Consider the following 19,950-nt stretch of genomic DNA (forward strand, 5'->3'; position numbering starts at 1 on the left):
ACAAATGGGTGAATTTTAGGTGTGTGAATTATATCTCAATAAAGCTGTTTTTAAAAAATGAATATGTTCTTTACTTAACTATACCTTATAATGCCATATAATAAGTGGATCCCATTATTACACGGTCTCACCTAAAACCAGAAGCGAAACCTCCAGCTACCTCCTTTTCTATCCCTTTTCTCATTGCAGTGAGTCGTTCTCACAAAAGTGGAAAATAACTGCCTAACAGCTTCCACCTCAAATTTCAATCTCAAACACATGTATATACAATATTTTTTATGGCTACAGATGCTACAAGAAAAAATAAATTGGCTTAACCAAAAACAAGAATGATAGAAGTTGGACATATTGAAGGACTTCTTGATTTTAGAAGTGATAATATGATAAAATAGGAATTTAAATAGGCTATAAAAAAAAATCTTTTTTTTTGAAGAAGTTTCACCTACCACCGCTTCCCCCCCCAAAAAAGTAGGAGACGAGAGATAATCCTCTCTCCCGTATCATTAGATATTTGCTTGCCAGGAGGCAGGGTGAATTTCCTAGAACTTCAGGATTCTATTCCTCTATTCATACAACCCTGAGGCAGGGACAAGGTATTCGACTTGCCTTTCAGAGATAGTGAGATGGACAGTGTCGAGGACATAGAAGATGCCCAGGTTCTATCTTCATTGTGGCGCTCCAATTCCTTGGCAGAATTGCTTTCAGAATGCAATGACTATTTGATGCTGTTGGCTGTGGGATGCTGGGCAGCTCTTTTGACTTCAGTAAAGCTCAAATACTCAGCAGAAAAATAGTACCTGGTATAGCTACTTCAGAAACCCTGGTGGCATAGAGGTTAAGAGCTATGGCTGCTAAACATAAAGGTCAACAGTTCAAATCCCCCAGGTGCTCCATGGAAACCCTGTTGGGCAGTTCTACTCCATTCTATAGGGTCTGACTATGAGTCAATGCCAGTGGGTTTGGGTTTTTTGGGTATAGCTACTTCTGAGATTTGTTTTGAGAATCAGGTGGAATAATGGATGGGAAATTCTTTGAAAACTATAAAATGTTTTTCACATGTGAAGATTTGTTATAACTAATTTCCATTCTGAAACAATGGTAGTATTATCTGTAGGACAATAACAAGTCTGAGAATATTTATGCTCTGCTGGAAGCCACACCACTACAAGTAGGAAGGCCCATAAATAGTCAGAAAACCATAGCTTCTTGGAATCATAACGTAATAGATTGAATTGTGTCCCCCCAAAATGTGCATCAATTTGGCTAGGCCATGATTCCCAGTATTGTGTGGTTGTCCATCACTTTGTGATCTGATGTGATTATCCTATTGTTGTAAATCATTACATCTATGATGTTAATAGGAGCGCTGGTGGCACAGTGGTTAACAGCTCAGCTGCTAACCAAAAGGTCAGCAGTTTTAATCCACCAGCTGCTCCTTGGAAACCCTATGAGGCAGTTCTACTCTGTTCTTTAGGGTCTCTATGAGTCTGAATTAACTCTACTGTGAAGGGTTTGGTTTTTTGTCATGATGTTAATGAGGCAGGATTAGAGGCAATTATGTTAATGAGGCAGGAGTCAATCTACAGGATTAGTTTGTATCTTGAGTCAGTCTTTTTTGAGATATAAAAGAGTAGCTAGCAGAGAGACAGAGGGACCTGCTACCACCAAGAAAGCAGAGCTGGGAGCAGAGCACATTCTTTGGACCCAGGGTTCCTGCACTGAGAAGCTCCTAAACCAGGAGAAAACTGATGATAAGGACCTTCCCCCAGAGCCGACAAAAAAAGAAAGGAGTCCCCTAGAGATGGTGCCCTGAATTCAGACTTCTAGCCTCCTAAACTGTGAAAGAATACACTTCTGTTTGTTAAAGCCATCCACTTGTGGCATTTCCGTTATAGCAGCTCTAGATAACTAAGACACACAGAATCTTGAAATCAAGAGGAATTTAGAAAGCATCTATTTAGTAGAAGCCCTTACTGATACTTGAATCTTCTCCACAATATCCCTGACAAATAATAATTCGGAATCAAACCCATCAAATTTGGATCTGATAAATTTAAACACCGTGTTTTTTTTACATGGGAAACAGATACACACAATGGAGATATGCAATTAAATTCAACTCAACAAATCTTTTGTGCATCTTCTGTGCCTGGATTTGCGCTAGAAATTGTGAGTGGGTGCAAACTCTTGCCCTCTTGGAGCCTTCAAACCGGTTGGAGAAGTAAAACACTCATATTTGAGTTAATGAGAAGACAATTCAAGGCAGTGTTTAAGCCAAATGACAGAGATATGTGAAGCCCTTGTGTACATTTCCTATGGCTGCTGTGACAAATTATCACAAACTTGGTGGATTAAAGCAACACAAATTTATTCTCTTACAGTTCTGGAGGCCAAAAATCTAAAATCATCTTCACTAAGCTAAAGTTAACGTGTCAGTAGGGCTGGTTCTTTCTGGAGGTGTCAGGAGAGAATCTGCTCTTTGTTTCTTCCATCTTCTGGTGGGTGCCAGCATGCCTTGGCTTGTGACTGTATCACTTCAGTCTCTGTTTCCCTGGTTACATGGCTTTTTCCTCTTCCACAGTCAAATCTCCCTCTACCTCTGTTATGGATTGAATTGTGTCCCCACAAAAATATGTGTCAACTTGTCTAGGCCATGATTCTTCACCAACTGCATTCCGGTAAAGAACCATTCACAAGTGCCAAGGGGATGGGGCTGGAACTGAAAGCTAAAGGGGTGGGGCTGCCATGCACGAGGGGACTGCCAAGGCCAAAGGAGTGGAGTTGCCACTCAGTTGGACTAGGAGAATGGGGCCGCCTACAGCCAAGGGAGCAGAGTTGCCATCCCAGTGGGTATGGAAGGTGCAGCTGAAGCCCAGGGCCAGGGGGCCTTCACCCAGAATCCAGAGGGCATGGCCAACAACCAGAGTCTGGAGGGCAGGACCACTGCCTAGATGATCTCAGAGAATAAAGAAATTTTGCCCCAGGATGAGATGTGGACTTGGAGTCGATTTAAGACTTTCAGGATGATATGATGGGGTGAATGTGTTTTACATGTGGCAAGGACATGAATTTGGAGGGGCCAAATAGTGGGATGTCATGCATTGAATTATGTCCCCCAAAAATATGTGTCATCTTGGCTGGGCCATGATTCTCAGTGGTTTGGCATTTATGTAATGATGTATTCATCCCCTATGTTGTGATCTGATATGATCATCCAGTCAGTTGTAAGGCAATTAGGGTGGGATGCAACACTCTTACTCAGGTCACAGTCCTAATCTGATGTAAGGAGAGTTTCCCTTGCATCACATTTTATCTTACAAGAGATAAAAGGAAAGAGAAGGAAGCAGAGAGAGAGGGACCTCCTACCACCAAGAAAGAAGAGCTGGAGCAGAGGCCCTGTGCTGAGAACCTCCTAGACCCAGGAGAAGATTGACGCCAAGACATGGAAATTTCCAAGGAAAGCCAGGCCCATAGGTTTTGAAAGAAGATGAGAACCATCCTGCAGAACTGACAGAGAGAGAAAGCCTTCCTTATGAGCCAGTGTTTTGAATTCAGCTTCTTGTCTCCTAAAGCCATCCACTTGTACTATGTTATAGCAGCATTAGATAACTAAGACAACCTCTCTTTTATTATAAGAGGACACACTTGTGATTACACTTAAGGCCCATCTAGGTAATTCAGGATGTCTTAGTTATCTAGTGCTGCTATATCAGAAATGCAACAAGTGGATGACTTTAACAAAGAGAAACTTAATCGCTCACAATTTAGGAGGCTAAAAGTCCAAATTCAAAGCACCAGTTCTAGAGGAAGGCTTTCTCTTTCTGTCAACTCTGGGGGAAGGTCCTTGTTGCTTGGTTCTTTGGTGACCTTCATGCAGCTTGGCAACTATATTCTCTCATTATGTTCCTCACTTCCTTGCTTAATCTAGTCCTTTTATATCTCAAGAGATCGACTCAAGGCACACCCTACACTAGTACTGTCTCATTAACATAGCAAAGAAAATCCATTCCCACATGGGATAGGATTTACAACTCATATTTTTGAAGGACATAATTCAATCCATAACACAGTATAATCTCCCCATCTCAAGTTCCTTAACAAATCCTATTTATAAAGTTTCTGGTTGTCTTAGTTATCTAGTGCTGCTATAACAGAAATAACACAAGTGGATGGCTTTAACAAAGAGAAGTTTATTTCCTCACTTTAAAGTAGGCTAAAAGTCCAAATTCAGGGTGTCAACTCCAGAGGAAGGCTTTCTCTCTCTGTCAGCCTTCTCATCAATATTTCCCCAGACTAAGAGCTTCTCTGCGCAGGAACCCCGGTTCCAAAGGATGCACTCTGCTCCTGGCACTGCTTTCTTGGTGAGGTTCCCCTCCACTGCTACCTTCGCTTTCCTTTTATCTCTTGAGAGATAAAAGGCAGTGCAGGCCACCCCCCAGGGAAACTCCCTTTACATTGGATCAGGGTTACGACCTGGTAAGGGTGTTACCCACCCCAGAAACCCAGTGCCATTGAGTCGGGTGTTACAATCCCACCTTAATCCTCTTTAACATAAAATTACAATCACAAAATGGAGGACAACCACAGAATACTAGGAATCATGGCCTAACCAAGTTGATACACACATTTTTGGGGGGACATAATTCAATCCATAACACTGGTCATATAACATTCACAAGTTCTGCATATTAAGACGTAAATATCTGTGGAGGTCATTATTCACCTTACAACAGTCCTCAATGGTCTGGAGGGAGATAAATCAGTTTTTGGTAGAATGACCCGAAGAGATCATTTGAAGAAGAATGGACTTAATATAAACTTAAATAGGGATAAAATTTAGCAAGAATAGAGAAAAAAGGGCATTAAATTGATCAGTGAGAAGAATAAAAATAATCAATGAGTCTTGCATTAAGCATCATTTATGAACTCATAGTTATGTCTGTTTGTTTCTTCCGTCTATAGGGATACCAAATTCCCAGTACTCGGTCTCTGTCTCAAGAAGCCTATGATGTATTATAAATACAAACATATATGTACATCAAACATAGATGTACATGAAGAAGTGAATACACTGCCCAGTGCCTTCTGATGGGAAAGGGGAGCTCAGTGTGAGCTGTAGTCAGGGTAACCTTATTGGGAAGAAGGCCTTGAGTGTGTCATTCACCATTTCAAACAAGTAAAGGAATTTTGAGGAGGATGAAGACTAAGAAACAGCTGACAGGCTTGGCAAGATGGAACTCACTAGAAACCTCACCCAAAGTAGTTATAGTAGAGCAACGAGGCTGAAATCAAATTTCAGCAAGGCAAGAAGAGACTGGATGGGTAAGATTTGGAGGCTTGGGAAAAAGGATGGAGAGAAGAAGAAACAGAAATGGCCATTAGGAAGAGTGGCAGATCAGAAAAAGGCAGGGGTGTAAGAGAAGAGAAACTTGATCATATTTGAAAAAGAAAACATTAGAGGAAAGGGCAGAATTAGAAGTACTGGAAAATAAGGTGATGTCCATGATCTACAACTTGTAAAAACGTTTTTGGTTTGGCACACTGTCCTCGAGACTAGGAAGGTGACCAAGAACACTGCCCAGGGTCAGCCCAGAGATCATCCCCCTACTCCTCAATGGTTCCTTGGTGGTTGGTGCGGGGTACATACTACTAATTCACTTTGCCATTTCCGTAGAGTTTTCAGAGTTCATTTAGAAACGTCTTTAAGCTGGTACAGGGGAAGGGGAGGCAAGAATTATCTCTTAACTATCTTGGCTCCATTCTAGCTCTTATGAATCATCAACTTATGAACAGGTGGAGAAGTCTATTAACATTGACCTCTACATTTTTGTAGTCAAATACTGTTTTTAAGAGTTTTGGCTCATTTATAAGCAATGTCCACACTTTTAAATTCTGTCTAGGGTATAAGAGAGTATTCTCTCAGAGGCAGAGAAAGAAGGTGGTAAGTTTGGGGCAGACAGGTGGGTAGGTGTTCTACAGCCTCTGCTAAAAGATAAAACCAAGACCCAGAACCTCCAAACCTTAAGCTTTCAATTCACTTCAGTAAGCATTCATCAGGATCTACAGTGTGCCCAGACACTGCTGGGTATAAAAAAAATCACACAAATGACTAGGATGTAGTTCATGGCCCTTACAGAGGTCACATCATTTGGACGAAGCAGACATACAGACAACTGCATCGATCAGAATTGCATTCATCTTCATGAAACAGAAACCTGAAAAGCAGGGGGAGGCATTCAAGGCTAGTTGGGAACATTGCCACCCTGAGTAAAATTGGGATTTATCGCAATAAGGAGATGAGGGAAGCATAGATCTTGGGTGGGCAACTAGCCCTTCTGCCACAACAACTAACACTAATGCAGCACTTGGAGGAATTACACCAAAAATAGGAATCGAGTGACAGGGATGTATAAAGAAGGGATGAATTATTATACGAGACATGGGGATGGGCCACCTAATATGGCTGACAGAGCATTTTCTCACACTGAAAATGACAATTAAGCTAAGCTCGAAGAATGACTAAGCTTTCAGCAGGTAGAGAAGAGGAAGTTCCAGGCGTTTGGAGCTAGGATGGACACCAAAGTGGAGAATTGCTCGATAGGTATGGTATATGACAAATAGAGGATGAGAAGAGGGGATGGCAGGTATGGCAGATGAGTATTGAAAGGAAATGAAGGTTACACAATGCCAGTGACTTAGGCTGGGTTCCCTAGATAAGCAAAACCAGCGAACCATAGATATACATAGAGAGAGAGAAAGAGAGATTTACATCAAGTCTCAAGAACAGGAGGTCAGATCCAGAACAGAATGCGGGATCCAGAGCTGAGCAAAAGCCAACTAGTTTTGCCAGAAAGTCCATCTATGTACTGGATGCAGGCCACATGCCCAAGGAAACTCCCTTTCAATTGACAGGCTGCTCATAGCAGATCTTATCATGAGGTGATTACATCATTACATAACTGCCAGACTACTGAGAATCATGGTCCAGCCAACTTGACACACAACCTTAACCATCACAACCGTGCTGAGGAGTTTTAACTTTATTCTGCATGCAATAGGGAGTCCTAGAAGATTTTTTTTTAAGTAAAGCACTGAGATGATAAATGTATCAGTTAGCTATTACTGCAAAACAAACCACTCCAAAACTCAATAGTTTAAAGCAACAATCATTTAATATACTTGAGACATCTCTGGGCCCTGCTTTAGGCTAGACTTTGCTGATCTCGGCTGGTCTCACTCATGCATCTGCAGATTGGCTGGAGCGCTACTCCAAGCTAGACTTAGCTAGGACATCTTAGTTAGGAAAGTTCTCTACCATGTGTTTTGCATCTTCTTCCTGGAACCAGTGGGCTAGCTAGGGCATTTCCATCTCGTAGCAATGGCAGAAGCACAAGTAATGAAGAGGAAATGCTCAAAGCTTCTTCAAACCTGGGCTGGGAGCCAGCACAGTATCATTTTCATCTCATTCTATTGGGTGAAACAAGTCACATGGTCATATCCAAAATCAAGGGGTGGGGAAATAGTCCCCTCAGCCCATTTTGCTGGAGGCAAAGTCTGAGCCAAAGGGTATAGATGCCTGGAGGAGTAAGAAATTGGGGACATTAGTGCAATCTTCCACATGAAAGGATATGTTTTAAAAAGATAACTCTGTCAACGATATAAAGAGTATATAGGAGGAAAGAGAAAGCATAAGTACTAGTTTAACTACTAGTAGAAACTAGTTTAGATTATGGTTATAATTCATTCAAGAGATGACAAGAGCCTGAACTGAAACAGCAGAAGTTGCATTGGAGAGTACAGAACAGGATCATAGTGTCTTAACTGCTTCTCCATTGGTAGAGTTTGACTCTGAGAAATAACTGTATGAAAACCCATCAATAGACATTGTTTGGTGATATTGATTGAGCTATGTTGGGCTATCAAATCCTAACACTACTTCCTCTGGTTACAAGGCATGACTATTTATCTTCTGCCTTCAATCCTAGGCAAGATCATTCTTTACTAGAAAAGGAAAGTCTAAGAGATAATTGGAGGCCTACAGGTGGCCACACAGCAAGAGCCACAATAGAGCTACTGCTGAGGTCAAAGGACCTAACTCAACTCCTTTTCTCCTTCCTTGACAGTTACCACACAGGTACCACAGGCCCTGCAGCACTTACACTCGCAGCCATAGTTTATGACACCTGATTATATTATTTTGTATTGCTCTTTCACTGTTCTATGGGTGAGTCCTGTCTCGTCAACTACCTTAATTTTCTCAATTACAGAGAGTCCAGTCTCTGGTTGGATACACAGTATAAGTACATTTTTTGCCATGACTATCTTTTATTCCAATTCCCCTGCCTGTAGGATGGGGTCAAACGTCTTCTACATAGTTCTCCTACCTAAGGCACCTGTTGGGAATTAGATTAAGTAACCAGAGTGCGGTGTCTTGGAGAAACAAGAGGTTTATGTCATTTACCCCTGGGACACCATGTCAGTCAAGCTGCCTTGGCGTTTCTGAGCCCAGGTGTTCAGTTCATTCACTACTCCTTGGTTTGGAACCAGTCCACTCCTTTCTGGCTGGCAGAACTGTCGTTACATCTTTCTAAATGTGTTGAGAAGAAATTTGGCATCAGAGAAAGAGCAGAAGATTTGGAGACAAGTTAAATCCTAGCCAGGTTACTTACTAGGAATGAGATACTGAAGTTAGTTAATGTCATTGAACCAGCCATCTTGTATGTAAAATGGGGATAATGACCACTTCGGTGAGTGGCGTCTGAGGTCTTAAATGCTAGAAAGTGGCCATCTAAGATGCATCAATTGGTCTCGACCCACCTGGAGCAAAGGAGAAGGAAGAACACCAAAGACACAAAGTAATTATGAGCCCAAGAGACAGAAAGGACCACATAAATCAGAGACTACATCAGCCTGAGACCAAAAGAACTAGATATTGCCTGGCTACAACCGATGACTGCCCTGACAGGAAACACAACAGAGAATCCCTGATGGATCAGGAGAACGGTGGGATGCAGACCTCAGATTCTTATAAAAAGACCAGATTAATGGTCTGAGTGAGACTAGAAGGACCCTGGAGGTCATGGTCCCCAGACCCTCTGTTAGCCCAAGACAGGAACCATTTCCAAAGCCAACTCTTCAGACAGGGATTGGACTGGACTGTAAGACAGAAAAAGATAATGGTGAGGGGTGAGCTTCTTGGCTGAAGTAGACACATGAGACTATGTGTGTAGCTCCTGTCTGTAAGTGAGATGAGAAGGCAGAGGAGGACAGGAGCTGGCTGAATGGACACGGGGAATACACGGAGGAGAGAAGGAGTATGCTGTCTCCTTAGGGAGAGAGCAACTACGAGTACATAGCAAGGTGTGTATAAATTTTTGTACGAGAGATTGATTTGTAAACTTTCACTTAAAGCACAATTTAAAAAAAAAAAAGAAAAATAGCGATAATGATAACATTTGCATTACCTAGTGGTTGTGAGGATCAAGTAAGATAAAAAAGATGAAATTGTTTTATAAATAGGAAAGCGCTATTCACAGGCATGTTTAAAAATGTTTCCAGGAACAGGAAACCTACAATCTTTGTCTATATTGTAATTCCTCTCCTCTTAAATCCCAATCATAATGATTATCATCAGAGAAATCTTCTCAATGTATATAATATAAACTAGTCTGACTTCAGTTTATTCTGATTTGTTTTTCTTTCCAAAGCAAGGAAAACATGAGTGGAGATTATGCTTCCTTTAAGAGCAAAATTTTACATTGTATTTGACATTTCATTCTCGGCACCACATTTGAAGAGGTGGTATTGACAAAACAGAGTCATTTCAGAGAAGAGGGTCCAAGATGACAATCAGATTGAAAGTTTGAAAGAGAAGGCACTAGGAAAAAGAATACTACTTTGGGGGTAGAGATACAATGATAGCTAAGGTCAGGTTCTTAAAGAACTGCTATGAATTTGAAGGACTGCGGCTTTATCTATAGGCCCTTGTCCTAGCTCAGGTTTCCTAGAAAACAGGTTTTATAAGAATGAAGGGCTGATGTTTTATTTGAGAGGTACAATATATTGCAATATAAAATGATAAGGACTATGAAAGGTATATACAGCAGGTATGTTGTTGTTAGGTGCTGTCGAGTCGGTTCTGACTCATAATGACCCTTGGCACAATAGAATGAAACACTGCTTTGTCCTGCGCCATCATCATAATCGTTGTTACACTTGAGACCGTTGTTGAAGCCACTGTGTCAATCCATCTTATTGAGGGTCTTCCTCTTTTTTGCTGACCCTCTACTTTACCAAGCATGATGTCCTTCTCCAGGGACTGATCCCTCCTAACAACATGTCTAAAGTATGTGAGATGTAGTCTCACCATCCTCACTTCTAAGGTACATTCTGGCTGTACTTCTTCCAAGACAGATTTGTTCGTTCTTTTGGCAGTCCATGGTGTATTCAGTGTTCTTCACCAACACCACAATTCAAAGGCATCAATTCTTCTTTGGTCTTCCATATTCATTGTCCAGCTTTCACATGCATAAGAGGTGATGGAAAACACCATGATTTGGGCCAGGCACACCTTAGTCTTCAAGGTGACACAAGGTATAGTGGGAGCATAATAAATAGACATGACAGAAAGAAAAGTATTGCAGAAGGAAAAAGCTCCAAGAAAGCTGTGAAGATGTGGATTGGGCTGCTTCACAAAGTACTAAATTTCCTGTCCCCGAGGGTGTTCAAGCACCAGTTGAAAAGCTGTGGAGCTAATAGTTCAAAGAGAGGGCAAAAGCATCCAGTGTTAAGACAGATGACCATTAAGGCCATTCCAAGTCTGTGGTTCTGTAACCTTATAATGAATGTATACTTGACATCCATAGCCAATAGCTCAGATGGTAAGAAACCTTCATTAAATGCCTAAGTTTGAGGGTCCCATATAAGCCAGCAGTTTTGTTTCAATTGTGTTCAGACCGCACCCTGAACCCCTTCCACTTATGTTGCAATCATATGCCCTTGGTCACCAAGGAGGCAGAATGAGAGAGTGTGACAGATTGGCTTACTGATTCTACTGCAGGAAAAATAATTCATACCACACAGCCAGCTGGAAACTATAGTGAAACATAAGATATGATAATCTTACAAAAAAATCCATACACTTTTTGTGGACTCAAAACACCAAGATAACTAAAGGGCATCAAAGAAGATATGAAAAAGTGAAGACATATGCCAGCTATTAGATGGGATTACGTAGCATAAAAACGTCAATCCTCACTAAATCAGTCTAAAAATTCAATGCAATTCCAATAAAAATTCAAGCAGAATATTTTGAGGAACATGACAAATTGACTCTAAAATTTATATGGAAGAATAATTGTCCGTGCATAGCTAAATCAATTTTGAGGACAAAGAGGGATAACCGTTATATTGGATAGTAAGATATCCTACAAGTCTAAAGAATTTTTAAAAAAATAATCATGGCACTGACATAGGAACAGAGAGAGAGATTAATGGAAGAAACAGAATGGAGAGCTCCTAAAAACTGGTGTAGAATAGGGGAGCTTCACGGTGCAGAAAGGATGTGAGGTTTAGTAAATGTTGTTGAGAAAAACGACTGTATGGTAAAAAATAGAACTGGGTCCCTGCACCATACCGTATTGTTGTTAGCTGCCATCAAGTCAGTCCCAGACTCATGATGACCACATGCATTAAACAAACTGTTACACTCCGTAGGGTTTTCATTGGCTGATTTTTGGAAATAGATCTCCAGGCCCTTCTTCCTAGTCCATCTTAGTCTGGAAGCTCCATTGAAACATGTTCAACACCTGTCTTAGGCTGGGTTCTCTAGAGGAGCAAAACCAGTGAAGCATATATATACATACATATATATATAGGAAATGGATCATGCAATTGTAGGGGCTGGCAAGTCCCAAATCTGTGGGTCAGACATCAGGATGGAGGCTTCTCCTGACTCACGTGGTTGCAGGGGCCAACAAATCCAAAATTAGCAGGTTAGATGATAAGCTGCTGGCTCATGTCCCAAGAACCAGAGGTTGAAGAACGATGAGTCAGATGCAGGATCCAGGGAGGGAGAACACTGCCAGAACATCCCCACATGTTGGATGCAGGCCACAGTCCCAAGGAAACTCCCCTTTCAACTGATTGGTTGCTCACATCAGATCACAAAATGGAGAATGATTACATAATATCTGCCAAACCACCGACAATCATGGTCTAGCCAAGTTGACACACAACCTTAACCACCACAGCAACATGCAAGATGGGTGGTGGATAGGCTTGAGGTGTGTTGGCCGAGGAATCAAATATGAGTCTCCACATGCAAGGCAAGAATTCTACCCCTGAACCACCAATGCCTCCACCATCATACCATATATAGAGGTAAATCTCAAATATGTTAAGGTTCTGAATGTGAAAAGTAACACTATTAAACTAAGAGAAGAAAATATACAGAATATCTTTGTGACATTGGCATGGAAAATGACTTTTTGAACAAGGTCCAAAAATCATAAAATCTATGCAAAAATTGATGAAGCTGACTACATCTATGAAACTATGTTCAACTAGCAACCCCACAGACAAAGTTCATAGGTAGATGGCAAATTGGAAGATTTTTCATCATCTAAACAGAGATTGACATCTACACTGTAATAGGAAGTCCTACAAATAAAGAAATAAAATTCAATAGATAAAAGGACAAAGGACATGAATAGGCAAATCACAAAAGGGTTGGGTGGCCATGTTATTTATTAACCAAACTGAAATACTTTGAGGGTGAAAGGGAGCACTTTGAATAAGTATGCCAGGACAACCCAGGCAAAGCAGGATGTATGCTCACTCAACAGAAGAGGAAACTCTAATAGCTAGCTAATAACTGTATGAACAGACACTGAACTTTACTAGTAATAAGAGAAAAGCAAATTAAAATAACAATTAGATATCCCTTCACACCTACCAAGGCTACAAAAATTAGAAAGCCATGTAATAAAAAGTATTGGCTAAGTGTTCAATCTGGTAGTACTGAACGGTATTAAGTAAACATATACTCTATGACCCAGCAATCCCATTCTTACATATCCCAACCCTATATACCCCAGGAAATTTGCACAAAAGACCACATGTGGGAAGGTGTAAGGATGTCTAGTTGCAATACCCTCATAATGGGTTGGAGGCTACCTAGGTGTCTATCAAAGAGGAAATGGAAACAAGTGGTGGATGCATAGCGTGGAATCCTATGTTTCAGAATGAAACAACGACTTGGATGTATATACAGCAAAGCACATCTCAAAATGATAAAGTGCAGTGAAACACAGCACAGAATGAGATTCATAACACAAGGCCATTGTGGAAATACAAGCACATACATAAACAAAACAACACTGGGTGTTTTCAAGAACAGAGGCATATCCAAGGATACATATGTAACAGCTTAGAATGGTTGCCTAGGATGAGGAGAGGACTGAGGTGAATGGGAATGGGGATTGGAAATAACAATGAAAGAAAAGGAGCCCTGGCCTTGACTCCTCATAAAATGAGGGGTATGAGTAACATAGCAATTGGCTTTTGAGTTAAAGAACAAACAAACAAAAAACTATGCATCTCCATTGAAGACAGGTTCAGAGCTTCATTTTTTGATATAAAGTCCCTGGATCACCAGTTTTCTTCTTCAAACTTTCATTAATCTCAATCCTCCAATTTCTCTGTCTCATTCAGAGCTCTTCTTGTCTATATAGGGGAAGAATCGATTAAATCTAGATTAAGGAAAAATATGACAGTTTATTAGAAGTTTACAGAGGATGTACCTCGCTAAACCCAAGGACATCCAAAACTGCCAGGCAGGCTCACAAAGGACAAGGGTTGGAAGGTCAGCAGGGGCCTGAGTTATTCTCTGCATCTTCCAGGACCCACTAGTTGTGGTCTCTGTCCCTGTCTGCACATTTGCCTTATTAGCTTTCTATAGACCGGTTTTCTCTGACTCACTGAGCACTTTGAGCAGATGCCACCTATATGTATATGTCCCCATTTCAAGGGACAAACCAGGCCCAACTTGAGCTTCTCAATCCCAAATCAACCTCTGAAGAAGAGAGTATCTGACTGTCCCACACCCCAATCAAACATGCGTGGTCACACAAGGCTGCTCAGAGTCACTCCTTTGAGTAATTGGGAGGAAGGAGAGTGCTCAGCAAAGGGGCTGCAGTCTTGGCAAACACCCCCCAAAGATGTCTACTACACTGTCTTTGTAAATGTCCCCTATTAAATAACCAAGGATAGAAAGTTTAACCAGGTCAGAGAAAAAGGAATTGAACTAAAGTGATGTTGCAATAAGGTTCCATTTGTCCTTCCATCCACCACATATCTTAGATGGGTTAATCAAAGAGCTATAGAATGTTTGAGCTTACCCAAACTTTGCTATGGAGTCGATCCCTACTCATAGCAACCAGATAAGGCAAAGTACAACTGCCCCATAGGGTTTCTAAGAAGTGGCTGGTGGATTTGAACTGTTGACCTTTTGGTTAGCAGCCAAGCTCTTAACCGCTGCACCACCAGGGCTCCTGTTAGAGCTTAGCTTGCTGAAACTTCGAGAACCTGTTTTTCTGGAAATGCCCTGGGAAGACTGGGATGAGTTGGTCACTGTACCAGAGACCTCGATTCTGCCTTCTAGACCCTGCCAGTTGCCCCACCGAATGACTTCAAGAAAGTCTTAATTTCTTCATGTAGGACATGGATAGGCTTTTATCATGTTGACACCAGACAGCCAGGCATGCTATTGAACCATTTGTTTGTACTCTGGGGTCTAAATATTTACAAAGAACACAGCTGGCTTATATCATTGCTTTGATACACACCATCATTACCAGCTCTTGCATTTCTCTACTGTATTTCCTTCCAAAGGATTTTCACAGCTATAGTCTCATTTCCCCCACATGTCTGTCAGTTTGTTTTACTGTGGGGGCTCGCGTGTTGCTGTGATGGTGGAAGCCATGCCACCGGTATTCAGATACCAGCAGGGTCTCCCATGGAGGACAGGTTTCAGCTGAGCTCCCAGACTAAGACAGACTAGGAACAAGGGCCCAGGAGTCTACTTCTGAAAAGCATTAGCCAGTGAAAACCTTATGAATAGTAGCAGAACATTGTCCGATATAGTGCTGGAAGATGAGCCCCTCAGGTTGGAAGGCACTCAAAAGATGACTGGGGAAGAGCTGCCTCCTCAAAGTAGAGTCAACCTTAATGACGTAGATGGAGTAAAGCTTTTGGGACCTTCATTCGCAATGTGGAATGACTCAAAATGAGAAGAAACAGCTGCAAACATCCATTAATAATCGGAACCTGGAATGTACAAAGGATGAATCTAGGAAAACTGGAAATCGTCAAAAATGAAATGGAATGCATAAACATCGATATCCTAGGCATTAGTGAACTGAAATGGACTGGTATTGGCCATTTTGAATCAAACAATCATATAGTCCACTATGCTGGGAATGACAACCTGAAGAGGAATGGTGTTGCATTCATTGTCAAAAAGAACATTTCAAGATCTATCCTGAAGTACAACACTGTCAGTGGTAGGATAATATGCATACACCTACAAGGAAAACCAGTTAATATCACTATTATTCAGATTTATGCACCAACCACTAGGGCCAAAGATGAAATAGAAGATTTTTATCAGCTGCTGCAGTCTGAAATTGATTGAACATGCAATCAAGATGCATTGATAATTACTGGCAATTGGAACGCAAAAGTTGGAAACAAAGAAGAAGGATGAGTAGCTGGAAAATATGGCCTTGGTGATAGAAACAATGCCAGAGATCGAATGATAGAATTTTGCAAGACCAACAACTTCTTCACTGCAAATACCTTCTTTCACCAACATAAACGGCGACTATACACATGGACCTCACCAGATGGAACACACAGAAATCAAATTGACTACATCTGTGGAAAGAGTTGATGGAAAAGCTCGATATCACCAGTCAGAACAAGGCCAGGGGCCTACTGTGGAACAGACCATCAGTTGCTCATATGGAAGTTCAACCTGAAATGGAAGAAAATCAGAGCAAGTCCATGACAGCCAAAATATGACCTTGAATACATCCCACCTGAATTTAGACACTATCTGAAGAACAGATTTGACACATTGAGCACTAGCGACCGAAGACCAGACGAGTTGTGAGATGATATCAAAGACATCATACATGAAGAAATCAAGAGGTCATTGAAAAGACAGGAAAGAAAGAAAAGACCAAGATGGATATCAGAGGAGACTCTGAAACTTGCTCTTGAACATTGAGCAGCTAAAACAAAAGGAAGAATTGATGAAGTTAAAGAACTGAACAGAAGATTTAAAACGGCGGCTCTAGAAGACAAAGTAAAGTATTATAATGACATGTGCAAAGAGCTGGAGATGGAAAACCAAAAGGGGAGAACATGCTCGACGTTTCTCAAGCTGCAAGAACTGAAGAAACACTTCAAGCCTCAAGTTGCAATAGTGAAGGATTCTACAGGGAAAATATTAAATGACACAGAAAGCATCAAAAGAAGATGGAAGGAATACACAGAGTCATTATATCAAAAAGAATTAGTCGATGTTCAACCATTTCAAGAGGTGGCATATGATCAGGAACCGATGGTTGTGAAGGAAGAAGCCCAAGCTGCTCTGAAGGCATTGGTGAAAAACAAGGCTCCAGGAATTGATGGAATATCAATTGAGATGTTTCAACAAACAGATGCAGCGCTGGAGGTGCTCACTCGTCTATGCCAAGAAATATGGAAGACAGCTTCCTGGCCAACTGACTGGAGGAGATCCATATTTATGTCTATTTCCAAGAAAAGTGATCCAACCAAATATGGAAATTATAGAACAATATCATTAATATCACACACAAGCAAAATTTTGCTGAAGATCATTCAAAAATGGCTGCAGCAGCATATTGACAGGGAACTGCCAGAAATTCAGGCCGGTTTCAGAAGAGGATGTAGAACCAGGGATATCATTGCTGATGTCAGATGGATCCTGGCTGAAAACAGAGAATACCAGAAGGATGTTTACCTGTGTTTTATTGACTATTGAAAGGCATTCGACTATGTGGATCATAACAAATTATGGATAACATTGCAAAGAATGGGAATTCCAGAACACTTAACTGTGCTCATGAGGAGCCTTTACATAGATCAAGAGGCAGTTGTTTGGACAGAACGAGGGGATACTGATTGGTTTAAAGTCAGGAAAGATGTGCGTCAGGGTTGTATTCTTTCATCATACCTATTCAATCTGTAGGCTGAGCAAATAATCTGAGAAGCTGGACTATATGAAGAAGAATGGGGCACCAGGACTGGAGGAAAGCTCATTAACAACCTGCGTTATGCAGATGACACAACCTTGCTTGCTGAAAGTGAAGAGGACTTGAAGCACTTACTAATGAAAATCAAAGACCACAGCCTTCAGTATGGCTTGCACCTCAACATAAAGAAAACAAAAATCCTCACAACTGGACCAGTGAGCAACATCATGATAAATGGAGAAAAGATTGAAATTGTCAAGGATTTCATTTTACTTGGATCCACAATCAACAGCTGTGGAAGCAGCAGTCAAGATACCAAAAGACGCATTGCATTGGGCAAATCTGCTGCAAAGGACTTCTTTAAAGTGTTGAAGAGCAAAGATGTCACCTTGAAGACTAAGGTGCGCCTGACCCAAGCCATGGTATTTTCAATCGCATCATATGCATGTGAAAGCTGGACAATGAATAAGGAAGATCGAAGAAGAGTTGACGCCTCTGAATTGTGGTGCTAGCGAAGAATATTGAATATACCATGGACTGCCAAGAGAATGAACAAATCTGTCTTAGAAGAAATACAACCAGAATGCTCCTTAGAAGCAAGGATGATGAGACTGCATCTTACATATTTTGGACATGTTGTCAGGAGGGATCAGTCCCTGGAGAAGGTCATCATGCTTGGCAGAGTACAGGGTCAGCAGAGAAGAGGGAAACCCTCAATGAGGTGGATTGATACAGTGGCTGCAACAGTGAGCTCAAGCATAACAACGATTGTAAGGATGGCTCAGGACCGGGCAGTGTTTCATTCTGTTGTGCATAGGGTCGCTATGAGTCGGAACTGACTCAACAGCACCTAACAACAGCATAGTCTCATTTTAGCCTAACAACTCTATAAGAGAGAAAATGAAAAGGAGAGACAGGAATTATTATGATCCCCATTCTAAAGACTGGTGGCTCAGTGGTTAAGAGCTCAGCTGTTAAGGAAAAGGTCAGCAGTTCAAATCCACCAGACACTCCTTGGAAAACCTATGGGGCAGTTCTACTCTGTCCTATAGGGTCACTATGAGTTGGAATCAACTCCACAGCGATGGGTTTTATTCTAAAGACACACAAACAGATTCCCTGAAAGAAACAACTTTCCGAAGGTTAGAAAAGTCCTGACCCAGTGAGTCCGCAGGCCATCCTTATCTCTGATAGCTGTCCCATGCCAGTTAGATTCCCCGCATTTGAGTAACCCTGAATGTTGACGGTACATAGCCCCATGGTGTCTCTGGTACCATCTGCCTAGCTACACCCTCTCTTGGGAGGCAGGCCCAGTGTTTCACAGGTAACACAGACTCACAATCACAAAATGGGGTACTGATGCAAGAGGTCACTGATGAGACTTTAAAGACGGAATAATTGGGCTGATAAGATAATGAGCCCTAAAGTGGATAATAATGTTGAGCTCTAAAGGGGAGAGTAGTATTGATCCGTTTCCTTAGGCCTCTTGGGAGGATTAGCTCACTGGCAATTGTGAAGAACTTTGCAATGAAGGAACATAAATGATTGCATGTTTGACAGTCACCGTGTCCCCTTTGGGATGACTCCCTAGAGTGCTTTAAGTAGTCATCTGGATGTCATGATAACCAGGGCCTGCCTGATTTAAGCCCTCATCCCTGTATTCCTTGTACAACTCTCAACCTTAAGGTGAAGACTTAGCCCTCTTTAAAAAACAAAAACACAGTGAGAAAGTAGGCTTCTGATGGGAAATAGGGCCATGGGAATGTTGTTGGATGCTTTTAAGAACTGTGGCTAGATGCAACACTCTTGTCTGTGGCCATGAAATCATGGGAGGAAGAGTCACCTGAGAAGAACAATCAGAGATAGCCAGGAGGGGCTCTGCCAAGCAGGGGTTCGAGAGAGGCCATAGGGGAGGTATTGATTTTGTGGTTCTTATCTGAAGTTCTTCTTTACTTTCTTTAGAGAAATATCAGCTCTACTCTCCCACTTCCATAGCCAACCCTTGAGAAAAAGGTATTCTGGGTTGTTTTTGCAATGTAATTATTGTAGTAATGCTTGTTTCAGAGTCGGTGTTTAATAAATGCTGATTGATGTTCTTATGTTGGTAAGGGCATCGTGAGCTCATTCACAAGTAAGCCTTTCCTATTTGGTGATGCTTTGCACTGAGTCACGTGCTCTGTCTCAAGCCTCTCGTGAAAAACAAATGAATGAATGAAGTAAGTTGCCCAAGACCATATGGCTCAAAAGTGGCAGAACAAAACTGGCCCCAGAGCTTCCAACTCCAAGCCTAGACCCCTTCCATTCTGCTGTCCTATCCTCCATAGGAATGTTTCAATCCAATCACAAGCTGTCAAGGGGATTTACCCCTATTATTGTTTTTATTTTCTCTGTGTTCTAACAAGCTCAGATAAGCATGTATTTAGTAATAGTTGATAATTCAAAGAAGTCCATTGTGCAGGGGTTTCTACTGACTGTGATAGAGTCAGCCATAACCAAGCCTAGCCTCTCAGCACCTCAAGGGTTCCTCTGGTGGAGACCAGCAAGTCTCCTTTTGCACAGAAAAGTGGTGAAGTTCACTTTGTTATTCTTGGTACTTGCATTTCCCTCCCACCCCGTCAAAGGCATTTTTTTTTTCTAAATTTTGTTTATTTTGTGGTTGTTATTGAGA

The sequence above is a fragment of the Elephas maximus genome, chromosome 21, assembly GCF_024166365.1.
Source record: "Elephas maximus indicus isolate mEleMax1 chromosome 21, mEleMax1 primary haplotype, whole genome shotgun sequence".
NCBI lineage: Eukaryota > Metazoa > Chordata > Mammalia > Proboscidea > Elephantidae > Elephas > Elephas maximus.